Here is a 19,793-nt window from a genome sequence, read left to right on the forward strand (position 1 = left end):
GCCGGAGCCCAGCAGGTCGAGGCTGGGGTGGCCATGAGTATGCCATGGCACTCCAGCCTGGGGGACAGAGTGAGACTCCATCTCAAAAAACAAAAAAAGAAGAGATGAGGACACAAGCTGTCTACAAGCCAAGGAGAGGGGCCTCAGAAGGAACCAACTCTATTGACGCGTTGATCTCAGACTTTCAGCCTCCAAAACATGGAAAAATAAATTTCTGTTGTTTAAGACCCCCAGTATGTGGTACTTTGTTATGGTAGCCCAAGCAGACTAAGACAGCAAGTAAGACTCACTTCCCTTGTGGGAGACAGTATAAAACACAGGCTTCTGTGTTATCCCACCTGAGGGGTGAGGAGGCTGGGGGACTTATTCACCAACTTGCATCAGTCACTCATTGGGGGCTGTTTCCAGGAGGGCATTAATTCCCACACTTCCAGCCTGCCACAGGGGCAGGCAAAGGGGCTTTGGCAACTGATAGAAGCCCCCAGGGGAAGAAATGCAGGGACTGCCATTTGGAAGTTGAGCCTGAATGCACTAAGTGGTTAAGAGTGAGGGGATTTGTGAGAGACAACAATGATAACATTGGCTAAACAGACTTATGAGACAAATAACAGACTCTCTTAGGTATCTGCCCAGAGATGAAGGTACTGTGGACTCTTACCTCTACCCCAAAGGAATATGTACATGTGCAGTGTGTATAGTACTAGGAAGATGTAGTCTAGACAGAATGCAGACTTTTATATTGGATAATCCTATTAATGTTGTATGACCCTATGATAAATGTCATTTGCAAAGGTAACCTCTGGTTAGTTTCCATACCAAATGCAGTAAAGTGAAGGGAACACATACCATGGTTCACTGTGGTTTTGGACCCCATTATTATTTTTTTTCTTTTCTTTTTCCTTTTTTTTGAGTCAGAGTCTCACTCTGTCGCCCAGGCTGGAGTACAGTGGCACAATCACAGCTTACCGCAGCCTCGACTTCCTGAGCTCAGGAGATCCTTCTGCTTTGGCCTCCCAAGTAGCTGGGACTACAGGAACGTGTTACCACACCCGGCCAATTTTTTTTAGAGACAGGGTCTCACTATGTTGCCCAGGCTGTTCTCAAACTCCTGGCCTCAAACAATCCTCCTATCTTGGCCTCCCAGAGTGCTGAGATTACAGGCCCAAGACACCATGCCTGGCCTGGACCCCAGTAGTTTTGATGATTTCCCTAGTGAGGCCTGAAGCACTTCACTGCCTCTTGCTAATTTTAGACTTGTGTACTAGGCACAGCTAGGATGAGGGTGCTTTGAGTCAGGGTTCTTGATTTCAAGCAACTGAAACCAACAATAGCTATCAATAGGAAGGGATTTCTGGAAGGCTGTGAGGTAGTCAACATACTTGAGGGAAGGTGGCAAAACTCACAGCTGAGAAAACTTTGGTCTGTGTGGCGGGGAGAGAGGCAGGTAGGGAGGGGACTTACTAGCACAACATCTGTAGGATGCTGTCACTGCTGAACCCCTGAGGTTGCCACTATGGTGCCATTGTTTCTGCCTTTTTATGATACTCAGTCTTGGTGTGTGCGTAAGGGAGGTATCCTAGCTACTGGAGGTGGGGGCTTCAAGGAGAGGATCTTGGCCATGAGTTTCTGTAAGTGGGAGGCAAACCATGTATTTCCCAGTATTACCCAAACCGGGGTATGCCCCTCAAATGGGAGAGACACTCTTCCTTGGCACATGGATGCGGGAAGAGTCTAGAAGAGGGGGAAGAGCAGGGGAAGGATTTATTCCTGTGAATCCTGGCTCATTTGCTCAGTTTCAGACCAGGCTAGCAGAGACAAAAGATAGATAGTTTAGAGGTTTGGCTGGATGTGGGGTGGGTGCCCTGCACCAGGGATTCCTGTAGTCCTCAGGTGGCACCAAGAAGGAGAAGCAGGAAGACCAAGGGACACTGGGTGTTCTTATCAATTACTGCATAGCAAACCACTCTAAAATAGTGGTTGAAAACCATAGCAATCCCATACATTGCTTACTAGTCTGGAGATTGGCCTCAGCCAGGCAGCTCTCACCAAGGTCTCCTGGGCTGCAGTGACATCGTGGCTGGAGTTGGACTCATCTCAAGGACTTCTTTACTCACTTGTCTGGCTCCTGGCCTGGGAAGACTCAAACGGCTGGGAGTGGAACCGGCTGGGGTTCTTTACGCTTCTTTCCCTATTTCTGTGTGGTCTCTCCACATGGTCTTTCCAACATGGAGGCTCAAGACAACTGGGCTTCTTACATGTCAGTTCAGGGCTTCCAAAAAAGAGCCAGACAGAAGCTGTATCACCTTTTATGACCTAGTCTTGGAAATCACGCAGCCTCACTCGCACCATATTCTATTCATTCCATGCGAGTCAGGAAGGCTAGCCTTTGGGGAAGAGCAGGGGATTAGTCCCCTCCACCCTTTGATGGAAGAACTGTCACAGAATTGGCGGACATGTTTACAACCATCACAGTGGCCTAGGAGATGGCAAACAGCCACTTCGCCTGACATTTTGACTGGACCATCGCATTTTTTGTTCTTGATTTTCTAACTTGGCTGCTTGTTTCCCTTGATGAAGAAAGGCCAGGGCTCAAACTCCCTAGCAGCGCATTAGTAACTAAAATGTTTGCACCCAGCAGGCTGGACTCTAGTTAATCCCGCTCCATCATTATGCCAGGAGAGCTCATTCCAACTGAAATTTGACGATTGGTTTTTAATTTTGGTGCCATTTTTCAAGCTGATGGCTTTCCTGGCTGACAGTGAATTACCCAGGGTGCAAATTAAATACAATAGAATTGCTAATCAGGCCATTAGAAGACGTGGACAAGAAGAAATCTACAAGTTGTCAGACCTGGGTGGGCTCTCTCCTTGCTTTTTGGACAGAATTTGTGTGATTTTTGAACAGACCTGTGCATAGGACTGGCACAAATATTGGAAATGGATGCCTGCAGGCAGCCAGGGGGTATCCAGAAAGTGGCTGCAAAGCCTGCAGTGGTACACTGGTTTGGCTGGTTCCCCTTTGCAGGAAAAATCTTGTCCGAGAAGTAAGCATGTCCCTGGGGATTGCGGTCTAATGTTCCATACACTCTTCTCATACAAGGAAGTGTTGAGATTTAATTCTCAACCTCCAGGCCCACAAGGAAGGCACCAAATATCTGACATAATGAACGATGTTTTCAGATTTCTAAATTTAGAGGGAAGGTGAGAAGGCACTGGCGGTTTTTCTCTTGTGTCTAATTCTGAACAAAGATAGAAAGACTCAGATCTGTTGAAAGCTTCATGTCGCACACTCAGTCACAGTTTCTTTGTGTGTTTTTGTTTCTTTAATCCCCACAAAACTGATTGGGAGGAAATAGATTCAGAAGCCACTTCCTAAGGATGCAGCTAGATGACAAATGGGGATTCGGTAAATCAGGAGGCATCAACCTTCAGAGAAGATAGAACATGGTCTTCAGGGGCGTAGATGCATGCCAGGATGCTGTATAGTAATGCTGGGGGGTTGGGGGGTGGTGCTGGGATTATTTACAAGTGCAGAAAGACTTCTCACTGAATTGGTCAGCCGTGTTCCACCATTTGAAGTGCTTGCAACATTTCATCTTCATAACAGCCCTCTGAGGTGTGGATTACAATCACTCCCATTTCATGGATGTCAGTCTTAAGGTTAGGTAATTTTCCTGGGGTCACCCAACAACTTTGTGGCAGGGATGGTGTTTATTAGATTGGATTCAGCTGCCAGAGACAGGGGGGAAAAAACTCATCTTAATAAGGCATAAACAAGATAGATTTTTTTTTCCTACAAAAACCAAGTATGGAGGTATTCAGTCTAACTCCAGTATGCCGGCTCCATAATCACCTGTCCCCCAAGTGCCTTCTATCTTATTACTCCACCATCTTGAACACCTGGTCTAGGCCAGGCTCTGTGGCTCAGCCTGTAATCACAGCACTTTGGGAGGCCGAGGTGAGTGGATTGCCTGAGCCCGTGGGTTTGGGACCAGCCCGGGCAACTTGTCAAGACCTCGTCTCTACAATAAACCAAAAATTAGCCAGGCGTAGTAGCGTGCACCTGTAGTTCCGGCTACTTGGAAGGCTGAGGCGGAAGGATCCCAGCAGGTCGACGCTGGGGTGGCCGTGAGTGTGGCACTGCACTCCAGCCTGGGCAATGGAGTAAGACTCCAACTCAAAAAAAACCCAAAAAACACCTGGTCTCTGCCTTGGGTTGCCAGATAAAATGCAGAATACGCAGTTAAATTAGAATTTCATATAAACAATGAATACTTTTCTTAGTATAAGTATGTCCCCTTACTTATATGAAATAATCAAATGAAACCTTAAAATTAAATAACATATTACATATTTTAAATATTAAATAAAAAATACATCTTCTGATTTGTTAAATCTGGCAACCCTATCTCTACCTCGTGGTTCAAGGTGGCTGACTGTGCTCCATCCTTCAGGAACACACTTCAGGCAGCAGGAGGGAGGAAGGTTAAGAAGAGCCTCCCTCCTTTAAATACGCCTCATGGAAGTCACACCCTAAACTTACTGCTTACCTTACATTGGCTACACATGGTTTTTAGGGAGGCTGGGAAGTATGGCTTTTATTCTGGGCAGCTAACAATCAGGGCTTCTATATTTAAAAAAAAATAGATATCAGAGGTCAGCTTAGTTTCTGCCACAGCTGGGATTTAAACCCAAGTCAGAATGGCTTTCAAGTCTTGGGGCTTAATCACCCTGCTGTTCTGCTTTTTCTTTATTTCACGAAAGAAAGAGTAGAGAAGACACGTGTGTGTTTCACATTGACCTCTTTGAATCTTTTTCATGATTTCTGTGTGCTTCTTTCCTGATTTCTCTGTGCTTTTGCTGCTAACAGCCTGCACGTGTGCAATGCTTCAGAGGCCTGCCCTCAGGCTTCAGGAGCCATGTTGCCCGCACCTGGGAATTTGGATGGCCCTTGGCCAATGACTTACTGTGCGGGAGCATGAAAGCCCAGCTCCCTTGGCTGGGGTCAGGACAAACACTAAAGTGTAATTTACACTCCGGGGACCCTCTGCAGGATCAGGCTGAGGTTGGGACTCCCCTGAGTGTGCGCTCTTGCCTTCCCTGTCCCGTTTTCCCTATTCCCTTACTGGTCTCTCCTGGAAGCACTTCCTTCATAAATCACTTGCACACAAACCCTTGTCGGTAGTGTCTTAGCAGACTAAGATAATAGTTTACCCCAGAAAATATAAATAGGCCAAATGGGCCAGCACTTTTGAAGACAAAGCTATTCTATGGTTTCATGACCCTCTGTGATGAAGAGGCCAAAGGGACTCGCAAAGCCCTTGACTGTGAATTGGGTCACGCCCAGCCTTATGGGCAAATCCAAGCTATGACAACTTGTACTTAATTGGGCGTTTACTGTTTATTTCGATCTTCCTTCAGGCTGTATGTTTTGCTAGGAAACATGTATCAGTAAGGGTTTGGTCAGAAAAACAGATGGCACTTGCAGTTTCAGGTAGAAGGGATTTAATATTGTGGATTAGGTACTTACGAGCCAGTTGGGAAAACAGGAAGAGTAAAGTCTCTTAGATTTTCTCCAAACTTCCAGAAACTCAGAAGTCAGTTGGGAGCACACCGGCATGCTGGACCAAGGTTGTTGATTATCAGGGAATGCCTGGAGGTTGCCAGGAAAGGTTCCACTTCCTGTACCCTTTGTGTCTGCCTGCTGCTGTAGGAGAAGCAGTAAGAATTGTGGCTTCTTGTCTCTTTGGCCTTCCAGGTCTCGTGCAAGTACAGTCAATCCTCATTATTTGTGGATTCTGTATTTGCAAATTCACCTACTTGCTGAAATTGATTTGTGACCCCAAAATCAATACTCACGGTGTGTTCGCTGTCACTCGACACAGCTGCAAAAAACTTGAGTTACCTAACACACACGTTCCCAGCTGAGGTTGAATGAGGTGCCTCTCTGCTGCTGGTTTCAGCTCCCATACTGTAAACAAGTATCATTTTGGCAGCCTGTTAGCCAGGTTTTACACATTGTTGTGCTTTTTGTTGGTGATTTCACTGTTTGAAATGTCCCCCAAGCATAGTGCTGAAGTGCTATCTAGCATACCTAATCTCAGGAAGGCTGTGATGCACCTTCCAGAGAAAATACATGTATGAAGTAAGCTTTCTTCAGGCATGAGTTATAGGGCTGCTGGTCATGAGTTCAATGTTAATGAGCCAATATTGTATTAAATAAGGTGTCTTTAACCAGAAACACACAAAAAACAAGATTGTGTACTGACTGGTTCACAAACATGTTGTGACCAGAGGCTCAAAGGAACCTAACCCTGTATTTCCCCTAGGAGCAATGGTTCAGTTTGTAGTGACTTTATAGAACATAACTACTGTGAATAATGAGAATCAACTATACTTATTGGTGCAATCTAACTAGTAACCCATTTGGCAAGGAATGCTGGAAAATGTAGTTCCCAAGCTTCCAGATGCTGTGCTACATGGGAGTGCATAGAAAGGGAAAATGGTGCTTAACTGCTGACAGACAATCCAGAACAGCATGTTAAACCACTTAACGCTTTAAAAACTTTTTAAATGGTTACTCTAGGGTTTATAATATACATCTTTAATTATTCAGTGTCTATTTTCAAATAATATGATACCATTTTATATGTAGTATAAAAACTTATAAAGTAGTACATGCTTCCAGCCGGGTGCAGTGGCTCAAGCCTGTAATCCCAGAACTTTGGGAGGCCGAGGTGAGAGGATTGTCTGAGCCCAGGGGTTTGAGACCAGCCCGGGCAACTTGGCATGACCTCGTCTCTACAATAAATCAAAAAATTAGTCAGTCGTGGTGGTGCGCGCCTGTGGTTCCAGCTACTTGGAATGCTGAGGCAAAGAATCACCTGAGTCCAGCAGATAGAGGCTGTGGTGACCATGAGCATGCCACTGCACTGCACTGTAGCCTGGGTGACAGAGTGAGACTCCAATGCCAAAAAAAAAGCGTACCACTTCCAATTCCTCCCTCCCAGCCCACATTTTACATTTACATGTCCTATAAACACACAATTCACTTCTGCTATGTTGGATTGATTGATTAATTGAGTCAGGGTCTCATTCTGTGGCCCAGGCTAGAGTGCAGTGACACAATCATAGCTCACCACAGCTTCCAACTCCTGGACTCAAGCGATCCTCCTGTGTCAGCCTCCCAAGTAGCAGAGACTAGGTAAACACCATCACACGCGGCTAATTTCTTTATTTTTTGTAGAGATAAAGTTTTGCTATGTTGCCCAGGCTGCTATGCTGGCTTTCAACAGTCAGTTACCTCTTAGTGCAATTTATTTTTTTTTTTTTTTTTTTTTTTTTTTTTGAGTTGGAGTCTCACTCAGTCGCCCAGACTGGAGTGCAGTGGCTGCTCCCAGCCACCGCAGCCTCGACCTGCTGGGCTCCGGCAATCCTTCCCCCTCAGCCTTCCGAGTACCGGAATTACAGGCACGCGCCACCACGCCCGGCTGATTTTTTGATTTATTGTAGAGATGAGGTCTCGCTGCCCAGGCGGGTCTCGAACCCGCGGGCTCAGGCAATCCACTCACCTCAGCCTCCCAAAGGCGCGGGATTACAGGCTGAGCCACCGAGCCCGGCTTGTGCAATTTAAATATTTTATTTTATTTTATTTTTTTGAGTTGGAGTCTCACTCTGTCGCCCAGGCTGGAGTGCAGTGGCATGCTCATGGCCACCCCAGCGTCGACCTGCTGGGCTCTGACAATCCTTCCACCTCACCCTCCCAAGTAGCCAGAACTACAAGCGCACACTACCACACCTGGCTAATTTTTTATTTATTGTAGAGATGAGGTCTTGCCAAGTTGCCCCGGCTAGTCTCGAACCCGCGGGCTCAGGCAATCCACTTGCCTTGGCCTCCCAAAGTGCTGGGATTACAGGCTGAGCCACCAAGTCCGGCCTTAAATATTTTTAAATGAATTTTTATTTGCCTTTATTTGTACCATTTCCAGCCCTCTTCATTTATTTGTATAGATCCAAGTTTCTATATTGTATTATGTTCCTTCTACTTATAACTTTTCTCATAGGGTAGTTCTGCTGGCAATTGATTCTCTGTTTTTGTTTGTCCGAGAAAGTATTTCTATTTTATTTTTGAAATATATTTTTTGGGGGGTATAGAATTTGGGGTTGGCATATTCTTTTATTGTTATTATTTAGCATTTTGAAGATGTTACTTTATTGTCTTCTGACTTGTGTGGTTTCTGATGAGGTCTGCCATAATTCTTATCTTTATTCTGCTGCATATAAATATATCTTTTTTTCCTCTGGCTGCCTTCATGATTTTCTCTTTGCTTTTGGTTTTCAACAGTTTAAATATTATATGCTTAGATTTTTTTGTTTGTTTATTTCGTTATGTTTTTTGTTTTTGTTTTACTTTACTTTGTCTTTCTGAGCTTCATGGATCTGTGTCTTGGTGTCTGCCATTAATTTTGGAAAATCCTCAGCCATTATTTCCTCAAACATTTTTCCTGCCTTTTTCTCTCTTTTCCTTCTAAGATTCGAGTTACACATATATTAGACTATTTGATAATGTCCCACAGCTTTTTGATGTCCTATTCTGTTTTTTGCTCTTTTTTTTTTTCCCCCTTTGTGTTTCAGTTTGGGCACTTTCCAAAGACTTATCTTCAAATCTGTTGATTCTTTTCTCAGCTGTATCGGTTTTCTGATGAACTCATCAAGAGCACAGTAGTGTTTTTCATTTCAAGCATTTCCATTTGATTCTTTCCTATAGTTTATTCTTGCTGCTAAAATTACCCATATGATCCTGCATGTTGTCCATAGTGCTTATGTTTCATCTCTCCTTGGAGGCTCCTGTCTTTCCTTAGAGTTTGGATTAGTTGATTGCACTGTGGCTTCAATGCGCTGATGAGTTCAAGGAAAGTTGTGACTGAGAGGTTGTCCGGGCTTTTCTGTTATTATTTTAAGGGCGAGCACAATGCTCTTAACAACCTTCTACATCCTAAGCAGACTGCTGCTTTTTTGAGAGATTTGTTTCTGTAAGAAAAGTGTAAGAATTAATTTTGTGACTAATTCCTTGTTTCTTTCAGATCTCTATGCTGTGTTCATATGACCAAATCAAGGCACTGGTATTTACTTGGTGGAATTCAAAAGGAAATGCTCAGTATCTGTAGAACTGGCTTACAAGCCATGGTAAATGGTGTAAAATGACTGATCAAAGCTAGTATGGTTCCCCCAATTGCAAGTGTGGTCGATTCTCAAAACAGCCCTCAATGCATCGTGTCTCCCACTATTACACTCTTTGCAATATTTCTTTGCAGCTCTTTCCATCCTGAGGTGGAATAAATTCTCTGCCCTTTGAATCTGGGCTGGCCTTGACACTTATTTGGATCAATAAAATGCAGCTGAAGCGATATGTGTGCGTGGCAGGGAGGAGGTATGGGCATCTGAATCCAGAGCTTAAGAAGTCTTGTAGCTTCTACTTTTACCTGGGGAGATTTTCAGCCACCAGTAAAGAAGCCCAGGTTATCCTGATGGAGACAGAAGCCACTTGGAGGAGAACTGAGCTCCCAGACATATTAGTGAATCCTGCCAACCTCATGAAGGGAGGCCCAGCCATCCCAGTCAGCCATAGCCCTTTAAGCCATTCCAACTGAGCCATCAGACGTGAGAGTGTGGCCATTTTCAGTTTTCCAGCTCCAGCCAAGATACTGCCGCCAACACCATCTGGAGTAGGGATGAGTCATCACTCCAGCCTCAAATTTCTGACCCATTAAATCGTGAGAAATAAAGAGGTAGTTGGTTTAGTCTACTAAGTTTTAGGGTGGTTTGTTAGGCAGCAGTTGCTAACTAATACAGCAGAGACTTCTAGTTGCTCTCAAATATCCTTTCTCCCCCTTATCCTCTCTAAAAGAAAGGCTGAGTTTTTTTTTTAAGTTGGTTAATGGCCACCTACAATAAAAATTACATTTTCCAACTTTCTTTGCCACTAGATACAGCCATATGAGTAAGGTCTAGTCAAAAGGATGTATGTAGAAAGGTTATATACAACTTCCAGGGTCATATTTATTTGTGAGACCTTCATCTTACCAATATATCAGAGTCTAGCACTGCAACTGAAGAGACAAGTGACCATCTTTGCTTCCTACCTGACCTGAATGAAATATGAGTTGCTTTGGTGCCTATTTAAAAGAAACAAAAAACAAAACAAGAGCAACAGCAACCTAACACTGTAGTTTAGACAGGGCATAAGGATCAAAAGGTCAATGGAGAAAAACAGATTTTCTGTAATAGAACTTATGAAAATCTCCTTGCTATATCCTGGCTCCAGGTAAATAGTCCTTCTAGGTGTATTAGACAGTTGAGAGGTTTGGCGAAAACTCGGGATGGAAGCCCATGACCAGCATAGACACTTCCCTAGGGCTCTTCTTCCTACTAGCCATTAGGCCTGTGCATTCTTCATCTGTCTTAATTTTGTCACCTTCTCTCTCTCTCCATAGCCATTTCCTTGTGTTCAGCCTTCATAATTTCTCTTTAGTGCTCCCTGCCCTCCATCCTGTCCCCTCAAATCTGTTCTCCACAGTTACAGTGATTTCTCTTAGAGAGTATATCAGATTCATGACACACCTATGCTCACAATCCTAGCAAGTCTCCCCAATCTTTCCATAAGAAATAGAAAGCCTCATTCAGGCTCTATGTGATCTAGCACCACCTTCTTTCCCCATTGTACCCTTTTATTCCTCCTCTTTCACTTGCTGAATGACACGTTCAGTCACCATGGATGACTTGAAAACTCCTGAAGCAGCCCAGCTGTCCAAGCCTCAGAGCCTCTTTCCTGGTCCCTTCTTCCAAGACAACCCTTTCCTGCCTTTTAAGATTCAGCTCAGCCGGGCTCGGTGGCTCAGCCTGTAATCCCACACTTTGGGAGGCTGAGGTGAGTGGATTGCCTGAGCCCGCGGGTTCGAGACCCACCTGGGCAACTGGATGAGACTTCATCTCTACAATAAATCAAAAAATTAGCTGGGCATGGTAGCACACGCCTGTAGTTCCAGCTACTTGGAAGGCTGAGGCGGAAGGATTGCCGGAGCCCAGCAGGTCGAGGCTGCGGTGGCCGGGAGCATGCCACTGCACGCCAGTCTGGGCAACAGAGTGAGACTCCAACTCAAAAAAAAAAAAAAAAAAGATTCAGCTCATCAGATTAAGACTTCTTTGTGCTTCAAGCATGCCTCTGTCATTGCACTTGTCAGGCTGTTTTCTCATGGTCATTCTCCCTCACAAGGCTGTAAAATGCTCGATGTGAGAGCAGCACCCACTGTCAGCGCTCTAGACCCTTCCAGCACTCACCATATCTGTGCCCAGCAGTATAGGGCAGGATAAAAGTGCCTGGGGCTTAATGCCTCCTGAGAGCAGCTCTCAACCAATGACTGAGGGGAGTTGCTGTATAAATTTCCCTTGTCCCTTGGGTAGACAATGCTGAGGCATTTGCTCAACCCCATTACCTAGAGTTTCCCTGTAGAAATGAGCTCCAGTTGCCCCAGTGGAAGCCAGTAAAACCCACCCTCTATTGACTGACTTCTCTTCCTTGTCTCACTTCCCCACTTTCCTTCTGGTGTTCCTTATGCCTCCCAGATGTGTCACTAGATTAACCTTCAAGAAAGTTTTTGTTGTCCATTCATGGGGTGTACAAAGAGCAGATTGCCCTTCCTGTCTGTCTCAGCTGCAGAGAGCCACTTCGCTCTAGGTCACACCGTCCCCAGGGCAGCCCATACCTAGTGACTTAGTATAAAGGTATGTTTTAGTAGAAAGTATAAAAAGAACATAATGGTCTGGCTATTTCAGCCTACTGCAAGAAAACTTTGGTAGATGATCCTTGTTTCAGAACCCTCCACTGGGTTGGCTGAGGCTTTGTCAGGCCTACACTGTAATTCAGTTTCTCAGTCGGCCCCATCCTGCCCTTTTCCCTTTTCTTTCACAGGATTTGATCCCTAATAAACACCTTGCACCTCAAAAACCATACCATTATCTGCTCTTGGAGAGTACAACCTGTGACATCTCTCTTCCATAGTGTATGAACCAGGATTTTCCAGAGAAACAGAACTGTTTGTTTGTTTATTGTGGGAATTGGTTCACATACAATTATAGAGGCTGAGAAGTCCCACAATCTGCCATCTGCAAGCTGGAGATCCAGAAAAACTGATGGTATAAGTCCTGGTCTGAGGCCAAAGGTCCAAGAGCCAGGAGTGCTGATGTTCAAGGGCAGAAGAAGATGGATGTCCCAGCTCAAGGACAAAGGGATGTAATTTGCCCTTCCTCTACCTAAAAAGGGCCTGTTCTACCCAGGCCCTCAATGGATTAAATGATGCCCACCCTCATTGGTGAGGGCAGATCTTCTTTACTCAGACTACTGATTCAAATGTTAATCTCTTCTGGAAACATTCTCAGAGACACACACAGAAATAATGTCTTACCAGTAGCTATCTGGGCATCCCTTAGCCCAGTTAAGCTGACATGTAAGATTAACTGTCACACAGAGATTCCGTACTTTAGTTACCTTTAGTCACTCTGATTCATGCTACCTCAAAGACCGTGCTTTTCTTTCCCTCCCTTGCTCCCTCTCTCCCTCCCTCTCCCCTCCTCCCCTTCCTTCCTTCTTTCTCTGTCACCCAGGCTGGAGTGCAGTAGCATGATTATAGCTCACTGTAGCCTTGACCTCCTGGGCTCAAGCTATCCTTTGACCTCAGCTTCCCAAATAGTTGGGACTACAGGTGCAGGCCACCATGCCTAACTAATTTTTAAAATTTTTTGTAGAGATTAGGCCACACTATATTGCCCAGGCTTGACTTTGTGCTTTTCTGACTACTCCATTATTTATATTACTGTACACTCCTCTCTGCCATGTAATAATATCTGGATAATGCTTTATAGTCTTAAGTATTTCTCCATATGATGTCAGATTTAGTGCTCACAGTAGCTCTGCGGGGTAGGTGTTCTTATTCCCAGTTTACAGTTATGAAGACTGAAATTTATAAAAATATAGGGATTTGCCCAAGGTCTTCAGCTTCTAAGTGGAAACTGGAACTCAGAAGCCATTGGCAAGTACAAGAATGTCAACAGATGACCTCCTCCTTCCCGGTGGGCCTTGGGGATATGAATTCAACAATGACAGTGTCTGTTACAAGAACTATCTGCAGCAGTTGCCTTGCAGGTGGGGAGTAAATCGCCTATCTCGTTCCTTTGGATTCAGACACTGAAACTACCCTATAAAATTACTAAAAGTCCACAAGGTCGGAATTGTAATGAGGGCCTAGGCTTTGTCATGATTTCAATCATAAGATGTTAGGGTGGGGAGATGGGGAGGGATAAAAAAAATTGCCTATTGGGTACACTGTGCACAGATGGGAATGGTGGGTACAGGCAAAGCCCAGACTTCTTTCCCCACTATACAATGCCTCCGTGTAACCAAAAACTATTTGTTCCCCCTAAAGCTATTGAAATAAATTAATTTTCAAAAGATATTATACTTATTTTCTTTTTTGACCTTTTCTCCCTCCCTGCAGGAGACCTGCAGGATAAACTAACTTGTTTTTCTCTTGAAGAACAATGGGCTGTGGGTCATGCTGACCTCCTTGATGGTATCCAGAAGTTTCATCAGCTGAAGGGCACTCTGCATGCTGGTAGACCATCTGATGCCAAGCAGACCAGTGGCCCCTGAGCCCCACCCCAAAACTGACAATCTCAACACCTCTGTGATTTTATCCCCAATCAATCGGCAGTTCCAATTCCCTAACCCCTGCCTGCCAACGTACCCTTAAAAACCCTAGCTTTTGAGTTCTTGAGGAGGGGGATTTGAGAAGTAGCTCCCATACTCCCCGCTTGGCTGCTTTGCGATTATTAAACTCTTTGGCATTTCTAGGCAGTGGGCATAAAACCCCAGAGGCTGTAACAACACCAAAGATTTCTGTTGAATAGTTGCTGGGAACAGTAAGGGCCCCTGGCCCCCAAGCTGACTTAATACGTGCGATTTGCTCAGGAGTCATCTTTGTGGGTGAAACAACTATGGGGAAAGCTCCCTCTCCCCCACAGAGAGTTCTAGGATTGGAGAAGTTGCAGGTAGAGGCCCCTCAGTGTTCGTGAATGACGTGGGCACTGAATAGGAGGAGAGGATCTGTCTTTGCGCAATCCCTCCTGCTGCCTCACGAGGAAGGGGTGGGGAGATTCCCATCTGGAATTTGACAGTTCCTCTCTCAGTTAACACAGGTGAGAATCCCTGAGGAAGTGAGCTGGTAACCCTCCACTCAGGTGTTCCAGACGCAGGACAGAAGAATGGGGGGCCTAGGCTGAGGAAATACCTGTGCAATCATTCCATCTCAGATAAAGTCCTGCAGGGACTGGTCAGTGGCTAAGCACTGCCTGTCCCCCCAACACCATCAATTTCCAGACATTTTCAGCTCCCTTCAATAAAGCTGCTACATTAGGGGAGGTCAGGCCTCCAAAGAAGTGACAGGTTTTGGAAATAAAAGCACACTGAGGCCAGGGGGTGCTCAAAAACATACAGAAGTATGCAAGGGAATCCAAGAGCAACACAGACATTTGCAACAACTATTCTTTGTAAAGAACACAAAATTATGCTGACTTCCTTGCCCCTTCCAGGGCGTGAGAGATGCTCCCCCTCCTGGACCCTCTCGCTGTTGTTAGACTGATTTTTGCTCTTGCTGGGCTCCACGGGGGCAGAAACTGTGCAGCTTTGTACCCCAAGCAGTGTGCACAAGGCCTGACACATAGCATGCCCAAATAAGTTACCAAAGGAGTGGAAGATGGAATGTTTTGTCCTACAAGAGCACAAATTGCAAATACAGGGGGCCGAGCCCGAAACACAGCTTTCTGGGAACAAGACAGATGATGCAGGGATGATGCCCTGGACTAGGGCCCTAACTGACTCTAAAGTGATTGGTTTTGAACCTGAGCCAATTCTGCAGCTTCTCCATTATCTACCAGCCTCTCCCTTTGAATGAGTGATGCCTTCTGGGGATGCTAAATATCTTTATCTGATAATTCTGTGCATGAATTCCTGGAGGTTTAAGAAACAAAGGTGTCTCCCGGCTTCCCCCAGGAGAACTAGGGGCATTTGAAGAGTGAGATTGTCTGGGTCAGAGGAAAATCCACTTTTAGGTTAGGAGAGAAGTGCCCAGGGCAGAGCTTATTCAACTCTGAGAATTGCTGGAGGAGGACTTTAGTGGGTCTATTTACCCATGCTGTAGTCCCCCTTGGGTACATGTTATTCCTTTAAACTTTTTGTATCTTATTCTTTTTAGGCCTCACCGCTACTCTCCTTCAGGAACAAGAGGGCTCTGGGGACTGACTCACTTTAATTAAAATCACATGAGGTTGGTATTAAAAACCTGGGAAGTCATTATTAATTTACAGTGAGAAATCCAGCTGTTTATTCATTTATTTACTCCGTAAATATTTATTGAGTGCTGATCTAAGCCAAGTTGGTCATGTATAACCCTCAAGTTCTTTCTGGATGGTAACATAGCTTCCTGCATTAGACAGGAGACAAAAACCACACAGGTTGTTTTAACAGAGAGAATTTAATACAGAGAATAGTAGGCTAGGTATAAAGAATTATTAACTAGTTATTGAAAAACCTAAAAAGCAAAACGAGAACTCTAAATTATCGTGGAGGTAGCAATTTCAGGAAGCAGCCACCACCTCTGGGGGAACCAAGGGGAAAAAGTTGGAATTATTAAGAGTTAGAATGACTGGGCATGGTGGCTTACATTTGTATTCCCAGCACTTTGGATGACCAAGGCAGGAGGATTGCTTGAGCCCGGGAGATCAAGACCAGCCTGGGCAACATAGTAAGACCTCGTCTCTACAAAAAAATAAAAAAAATAAAAAAATTAACTGGACTTGGTACATGCCTATGATCCCAGCTACTTGAGAGGCTGAGGTGGAGGGATCGTTTAAGCCCAGGAGGTCAAGGCTGTGGTAAGCTGTGATTGTGCCATACACTCCAGTCTGGGTGACAGAGTGAAATTCTGAGTAAAAAACCAAAAACAAACAACAAAAGAACCTAGAAGCTTGGAGGAGGGACCACATGAGACAGACACTCAGAAGCCTAAGGAAGGTGCACCTTCTGGCCCCTTCCTTGATTGTTGGTTTCTCTGAGCTCAGAGAAGGGATACCACAGAGGTGGGACCCAGACCTCCGGGGATGGTGTGCTGGCCAACTGGGCATCATCTCTGGGGCAGGAGGTGATGAGACTGGTTCTGTGGGCATTGGAAGAACTGCAAGCCAAATTCAGCTGCTCCTACAGGAAGGAATTGCTGCTGCCAGAGTGAAGAAGCATGATGTGGGGTGGTGCCACTCACATGATCAGTAAATTAACAGGAAGAAGCCTCAAGAAGCTATCTGGAAGCCAGCAGAAGCCCAAAGGAAAAAACAAGTCTCTTCCTCCTCTAGCCTTGCATCTTCCTCGAGCGCCTCCTATAGGCAGAGCCTAACAAAGAGCAGCTGGCAAAGGAGAAATGTGGTTTGCAGAGTCCCAGCCCTTGTAGCGTAAGAGTGGGTTTGGAGCTGATAGATAGTCTCTTGATAAGTGACACATCGGCCGGGAATGGTGGCTCAAGCCTGTAATCCCAGTACTTTGGGAGGCCGAGGCGAGAGGATTGCCTGAGCCCAGGGGTTCGAGACCAGCCCAGGCAACTTGGTGAGACCTCATCTCCACAGTAAATCAAAAAAATTAGCCACGTTGTAACGTGCACCTGTAGTTCCGACTACTTGGAAGGATGAGGCAGAAGGATCGCCAGAGCCCAGCAGATTGATGCTGGGGTGGCCGTGAGCATGCCACTGCACTCCAGCCTGGGCGAGAGTAAGACTCCAACTCAAAAATAAATAAGTAAATAAAATAACTGACAAATCTTCAAAGAATTTTTTTTTTTTTGAGTCAGAGTCTCACTGTCACCCAGGCTGGAGTGCAGTGGAATGCTCACGGCTTACCACAGCCTTGACCTACTGGGCTTAAACGACCCTTCTGCCTCAGCCTCCCAAGTAGCTGGGATCATAGGCACGCACCACCAAGTACGGGTAATTTTTTAATTTTTTGTAGAGACGAGGTCTTGCTAAGTTGCCCAGGTTGGCCTCGAACTCCTGGGCTCAAGCGATCCTCCCGCCTTGGCCTCCCAACTTACTAGAATTACCTGCTGAGCTCAGGCGATCCTTCTGCCTCAGCCTTCCTGGCCATAGGCGTGTGCCACCATACCCGGCTAATTTTTTTGGTTTATTGTAGAGACAAGTGTCTCGTCAAGTTGCCCAACCTGGTCTCGAACCCTGGGCTCAGGCAATCCCCTAACCTCTGCCTGCCAAAGTACTGGGATTACAGGCGTGAGCCACTGCATCCAGCCTCCAAAGAATCTTGAAGTGAGTGAGAATTAATCACCCTTTCACCCAACGGTCTCACCACCAGCTCACACAAAAGCAAGTCTCTGACCATATTCTATCATATTTGTTAAGCAAGCATTCGTTAGCAACCCAATACAAAACAGTTCATGCAACTTATTCTCTAGACTTGAGGAAGTCCTGGCTGTCAACCTGCCCTTGCTTGAAAGGTCACTCAAGGCAGATGCAACATTTCAGAAGCATCAAGGAACCAAAAATCCTCTAAAACTAAGTGTTGAATCAAGCCTCGGGTGCCATCTCTAAAGTATAGAACACAGGCCTTGCTAGATTCTGATAACCTCTTCATCTAAAGGTGGAGAGAAATATCTCAAACACATTTAAGTAAATCCATAGATCCTGAATACCTTTAATTTCATCAACAAGAATTTATTTCTAACATTTGTCATGCTAATTAACATGCCACCAGTTTCATCAATGAAAACCCATTTATGACTTTCACTTTGCTAATTAGCAAAGCCTCAGGTATCGAAAGCCTTTGTGATCTTGCATTTGGATGTGGTCTTTCTGATACAAAGCTAGCTGAAGAGATGATTTTTGATGAGAGCAAATGATCACCCCTGGAATTGGAGTTTTAAATGACACAGACATAATATCACGTTGTTCAGGTGGAAATACTTCAAAAAATACAATGCAGATATCATAACAAGTACTGTTTACAATAAGTGCCACCGGGATTCAGTGGTGGACAAGACAAAGTCTATGTTCTCAAGTGGCTCACTGCACTGATGGGGGTTGGCCAGTCGGGGCTGGGCCCTTTCCTGAAAACATCAGAAGGACCTGGTTCTGCCACTCAGCTATTAGCAAACCTTTCCTGCAGGTTGAGTTGCCAGATAAAATATAGGCTGTCCAGTTCAGTTTGCATTTCAGATAAACAATGAATACTTTTTTAGTATAAGTGCTATATTATTTGCTGAATCTGGCAACTCTACTTCTGGGCAAAGCTAAGAAGGAGAGCCAAACAGGGCAGAAATCTGCTTGCTGAGTGTGGGATTAGTCAAAGCAGGAGAATGAGATCATTTTAGGTTCTGTGCCTGAGTTATCCATTCCTATTTGCCTCCCTAGACAAGCCCAAGTGTTTTGGAGGTCAAAGTGTTGGCTTCCCTAAGCAGTGCTTATCCCAAGTCATACACATGAATGCCATGCACATTCTTCTTAAGCAGAGTCCTTTGCCAACTCTCTCTCTCTCTCTCTCTCTCTCTCTCTCTCTCTCTCTCTCTCTCTATCTCTCTCTCTCTGTGTGTGTGTGTGTGTGTGTGTGTGTGTGTGTGTGTGTTTCTCAATCTCTCCATGTAGTCTTTCTGTAAGCTTAGCTGGAGCTACTTTACCTTATGGCAGTTTGGAGTACTAGATTTCTCCAGAACATAAGAACAGAAGCTCCTAGGCCTTCATAATGTCTAGGCTTAAGTTTCCCAGAATGCTACATCTACTTGGTCAAAGCTTTTGCAGGAAAAGCCCAGATTCAAAGAAAGAACATAGGATCCACCTCTTACAGGAGTAATGTCATAGTCACATTGCAAAAGAATTGTAAGAAGGGAGACACTACACAGCTGCCCAACTGTAGTTGCCCCAAACAGTTCCTCAGTGTGGTTGTTCCAAGCTCAAAGACTTATGGACTAAAGAACACATGATCTGATCCCCATAGACCCAATTCATAATGGTGAACAGATAAGAGACAACAGCCATAGTTGACTATTCTGAAATTCAGCTGGGTACGTCTCACTAATTCCTATTTGAAGGGCTTTGCTATATACCCTAGGAGTGGTTCTCCATCGCACTCAGACACACTCTTTCGTATCTCTGTTTTATCTTCTTTTCCTTCAAACTCACTTGGGTTTGCATCTGAATAGCTTTCTTACAAGTTGAAGGGGAAGGGAGCAGAAATCTCTATATTTTAACCTTATATCTCTGGCCCTTGTATTATAAATAGGTTTTTTTTTTTTATTGTAGAGTTCCTACATTTTAGGTAAGGGTTCCATACCTTTAGACACGTCACACTTATGAATCTCTTTAAGACAGATTCTGTTCTATGTTGGTCTTGAATCAGTGCCTATAAGATGTTCATACGCCATTTGGCTTAAAAGTGAGGATCTAGGAAGCACACCTTTAATATATCAATATGCCCATTTTTTCCAACTGAGAGTGTCTAGGAAATGCCTCCTTAGATTCTTCTGAGATTTCAAAAAAGTTAAACTTTTATTTTGATATGTATTCTGAGACTATGTGTTGCTTAGAAGCACTTGGAATTTGACCTTTGTCTTGAAATAATTTTTTTTAATTTTGATAATATTTTGTTCTAGGTGGGAATGAAGATAAGAAACAGTTTTATTTCCAAACCTATTA

General features: G+C 44.7%; 1 pseudogene; it reads left to right on the forward strand.

Moving 5' to 3' along the window:
* The first annotated feature begins 2,936 nt into the window (after positions 1-2,936).
* Positions 2,937-19,793, forward strand: part of LOC103262501 — a 25,134-nt pseudogene continuing 8,277 nt past the window's right edge.

The sequence above is a fragment of the Carlito syrichta genome, unplaced genomic scaffold, assembly GCF_000164805.1.
Source record: "Carlito syrichta isolate Samal-C Ts95f unplaced genomic scaffold, Tarsius_syrichta-2.0.1 Scaffold304517, whole genome shotgun sequence".
Lineage (NCBI taxonomy): Eukaryota > Metazoa > Chordata > Mammalia > Primates > Tarsiidae > Carlito > Carlito syrichta.